Raw genomic sequence first — 5,187 nt, forward strand, 5'->3', positions numbered from 1 at the left:
AGTTCACTCTTGTCCGCGACGACTACACCCTGAGGAGCTGCGAATCGCCAAAGCTGGGTTTGACCACATGCTTCAACTCGGAATCATTCGGCCTTCAAACTCATGTTGGATTTTTCCTCTACATTTGGTCCTCAAGAAATACGCTGGTGATTGGCGACCATGCGTTGATTACCGAGCACCCAATTGTCATACAATACACGACCGCTACCCAATACCGCATACCCACGATTTTGCAATGCAATTACAGGGCAAGATCAAAATCGACCTCGTCCGAGCATATTACCATATACCGGTTACCCCCGACGATATCCCCAAAACGGCAATTACCACACTTTTGGTCTATTCGAATTCACACGCATGCCCTTTGGTCTTCGGAACGCCATTCAAACGTTCCAACGCTTCACAGATCAGGTACTAAGTGGTCTAGACTACGTTTTCGCTTACATTGACGACGTGTTGGTGGCAAGCAAGACGGTCGAAGAACACAAGCTACACTTGCAAGCCGTCTTCGAACGTCTTCAACAATATGGTATTACTATCGATCTAGATAAGTGCGTTTTCGCAGCACACCAGCTTGACTTCCTCGGCCATCGCATTAACTCCGAAGGAATCCTGCCGCTGCTAGACATAACCACTGCCATTTCGGATTACCCCTTACATCAGTCAACACGAAGCCTGCGGCGATTTTTGGGTATGGTCAACTATTACGNGCAAGCAAGACGATCGAAGAACACAAGCTACACTTGCAAGCCGTCTTCGAACGTCTTCAACAATATGGTATTACTATCGATCTAGATAAGTGCGTTTTCGCAGCACACCAGCTTGACTTCCTCGGCCATCGCATTAACTCCGAAGGAATCCCGCCGCTGCCAGACATAACCACCGCCATTTCGGATTACCCCTTACATCAGTCAACACGAAGCCTGCGGCGATTTTTGGGTATGGTCAACTATTACGGGAGATTTATTCCACACTGCTCAGAGGTCCTCCTACCGCTAACCGACCTGCTCAAAGCAAACAACAAACGGTTACAATTCAATGACCAAGTTACCACTGCTTTCAACGCCACTGAAACCGCTCTTTCGGAAGTCACCACCCTGTTTCTTCTTTCGCAAACTGCAACCTCCACAAACCCCCTACAGCACCTTTGGTAGAGAGCTTCTAGCGATCTACTTGGCTGTCAGGCATTTTCGATACTTACTCGAGGGAAGAAACTTCACTGTCTACACGGACCATAAACCTCTCGTTTTTGCCTTGAAAACATCTCAAGACAAACACTCACCGCGAGGGAACTGACGTTTATATTTCATTGCTCAGTTTACAACTGACATACGCTACATCGAAGGGTCCGAAAGCGTCGTTGCAGACGCCCTCTCCCGCTTTGAGATAAACCACATAGCAACGATTCCAATCGACCTACAAGCCATTGCCTCTAATCAGCAATTGGTACCCAAATTCCCGAATTTTTTCAGCCTTCCGTCTCTCGAATTCGTCACACTACCGCTTCTCAACTCTGACAGTTTCATTGTTTGTGACATCCACAGGACACCCAAGACCTTCTGTCCCTGAAAAACATAGACGCTCTGTATTCGACCTCTTCTACGCACTTCCTCATCACAGCATACGAGCGACGGCCAAACTTGTGTCACAAAGATGCGTTTGGCCGAATATGCAAAAGGAGATACGCACTTGGGCCAAGCAATGTCTCTAACTGGTGTTTTTCAGCTTCCCGACTCACGCTTTCGAAATGTACACATTGACCTGGTTGGAACGTTGCCTCCATCCAGAGGTTTCGCACACATACTCACCTGTGTCGACCGTTTCACACTCTGGCCCCACGGCCCTCCGATCAACGACCCCTCTGCCGAAAAAGTTGCTGGAACATTTATCGATCACTGGAATGCTACATTCGGCGTACCCGCTACCATTACCGCTGACCAAGGTCCACAATTCACTTCAACCCCTTTTCATGACCTCAAATGGCTACCTGGTATGGATCACTTAGGAACAACTGCATACAATCCGGCTACCAACGGCATGGTCGGACGCTTCCATCAAAACTTGAGGCTTCGCTGATAGCCTACTCTAGCATACTGGTCGGAAGGCCTCTCACTCATTCTGCTCAGTATACGTAATGCTGTTAAAGAAGACTTGGGCTGCACAGCCGCTGAACTCGTCTTCGGCAATACATTAAGTCTTCCAGGTGAAATGATAGTCGACTCAGCAACAGCTGGTGAACCTGACCCTCATTTCTACTCTCCCCGGCTTCGCCAACACATGCGAGATATCCGTCCTTCACCTACTCAGAAAGTCTCCAAGCCTACCCAGGTACATCCCGAACTTGCCACATGTGACTGTTTTTGTGCGCGTCGATGCGGTCAGAAAGCCCTTACAACCACCAAACGAAGGGCCTTTCGTAGCCACTTCTCGGAAAGACAAACTTTTGTCATTCACTGTAACGGCCGCAACGTCACAGCATAGATCGACTGAAAGTTGCCTACATGCAAAAAAAGACCAACCTTCGATGATGAGCATACTACGACCCCCTCCGTAATACAACCACACAGTCACACGATCCCTCCTTCGACCAGTAACACCACCAATACCACACACACCATCACTCACAAGATCTGGCCGACGTTGTAAACTTCCTATTCGTTTCACAGACCAACTGTCGTGACGCATCTCCTTTTCGAGCGTCTTGCTCACCCATTTGATGCTCTAGGGGGGTTCTGTAGCACTTGTAAACTGCTCTTTTTCATGCTTAGTATCATCTTCCTTTTCCCCATCATTATCAGTCACATCGCTGAACAAAAGTTTATTTTACTGAAATAAAACCGCTACCGCCTGCCAACGTGACTTTGAGACTTCTGCTGAGTGACTGTTGTTGTGACCGCCGGTTAGCTATATCTGACCGCTGCTAACACTAAACGTGAATAAACATTTCAGCTACAAACACTGGACTATTATATTCACACTTGTGGATTAATATTTCGATCACCGGAGATCTGGAATACCAGGAAAATAGAACTATTCTTGGTGTGGTGGTTCAACGGAATACGGAACTACGGAATCTCCTATTTTGAACTGAGTCAAGATTTACTTAGATTTTTTTCCTTGTGACTTTGTATCTGGCTTACATTATTAATTTGTTCTGTTCAATAGAGACTACATAGGGCCGTTAACCACTACAAGACTTGGCACATACCCACATAATGTATGTCACGGGGAAAATTCGCCTGATTCTTTAGCCCGTTTTGAATCCCCCCAGTTTGTTTACTTCAGCATGCACCCTGACACGCGTATTAACTTGTATTGTCGGTGGAGAGCCTTTTACCTTACGGTTTTTAGAGTCTCTGTAAGGTCTTTTTTGTCTGTTGTAGTAACACCGGACCGATTGAATTCATGTATGTCAGTTATCTGTCTCTAAAAAACGCTTAGTTTCCTTTAATATTTGTTTGCATTACGCGTTCGTTGGTTTATTACGCTCGTTCACATTCGCCCCTATGCTCAGCCAATTGTACACTCGGCGAGTAAGTTTAGGCCCCATCCGTCAAAATACACTGGTTGATTTTGCACCTGAACGGACTTCGTTCATCATAATCGAGGGTCTAGATTGTGTCCAGACCGGTCGAATTGAGTTATTGCATTGAGAGAGCAAACCCGTGCTCGCACGGCTTTTCAAATTTCTGATGGGTTCGTTGTTGGTTTATTGACCGTCTACCCTGTGGTGTTTTGTATCTTTCTTTTGTTTCCAGCACAACATTTCATATTTTGCTAGTTGCGTAACCGGTTTGTTTTGAATATGAAAAACTACAGAAACATTCACTTATACAATTTCAGGCAATTCAAACCTAGTCACGTGCTTATACCCCATCTTCTGACTTCGCTCTCGCTTACGGCGTTCATTCGCAAACCTAATATGCTGTGGCGTTTTGTACCTTTATTTTAACATTCACTTATTTCAGGCAATTCAAACCTAGTCACGTGCTTATACCCCATCTTCTGACTTCGCTCTCGCTTACGGCGTTCATTCGCAAAGCAAACCTGCTGTGGCGTTTTGTACCTTTATTTTACTTCCATTATAATACTACGTATTTCAGCAATTGCATAATCGTTTTTTGTTTGAATACGAAAAACTACAAAAACGCGCACCTGTAGAATTTCACAGAATGCAAGCGTAGTCACGTGCTTCGACTCGCTCTTCTGATTTCACTCGCGCTTGTAGTGGTCATTCGCGAGTCTCATGTACTAATTCTGGCACCAAAACATCCCAGGCATTTTCGGAATCTGTTATAAGTGGGAACTGTTCAGAAGAAGACCGCTGGACCAACATGATTAGATTATTGTTTATTCGCTGACCTGGGCCAACGACGAACTATTTTAAAGAGAACAATTGTGGGACACAAACGTCTCTTGGACACGCTTACTTCCCTCTCAGTCGACGGAATGAGTGCCCCAACTTCATCCATAGGTGTCCGAGTTATCTTACCGGATTCACATTTTTCTGACATATTTAGGGATTTTCGAACCCTTACTCATCCATGTCAGTACACTCAACCGGTCACTCATTCCGTCGTTCACCATATTCAGACGACAGGACCACCTGTCCATGCCAACCCCCGCCGACTTCACCCGGATAAGCTACAAATCGCAAAACATGAGCTCGAACACATGCTCAAACTCGGCATCATCCGCCCTTTATCGAGCCATTGGTCATCACCCCTACATATGGTACCTAAGAAATCTAAAGGTGATTGGAGACCCTGTGGAGATTACCGTTCTCTCAACAACGCTACTATCCCAGACAGGTATCCCATCCCACATATCCACGATTTCGCAAGTACCCTATGCCATACAAACATCTTCTCCAAACTCGATCTCGTAAGAGCATACTACCACATACCCGTAGCTCCGGATGACATTCCCAAAACAGCCATCACAACACCGTTTGGCCTTTTCGAATTCACGCGTATGCCCTTTGGTCTTCGAAATGCAGCCCAAACGTTTCAACGTTTCATGGACGAGGTTTTACGTGGCTTACCGTTTGTGTACGCCTACCTTGACGATGTTTTAGTCGCTAGCACCTCCCCAGCTGAACATACAGCTCATCTCAGAGCAGTGTTTGAACGTTTTTCCACTTACAACATACGTTTGAACATTGACAAATGCTTATTCGGTGTTACT

The sequence above is a fragment of the Opisthorchis viverrini genome, assembly GCF_000715545.1.
Source record: "Opisthorchis viverrini unplaced genomic scaffold opera_v5_175, whole genome shotgun sequence".
Taxonomy (NCBI): Eukaryota; Metazoa; Platyhelminthes; class Trematoda; order Opisthorchiida; family Opisthorchiidae; genus Opisthorchis; species Opisthorchis viverrini.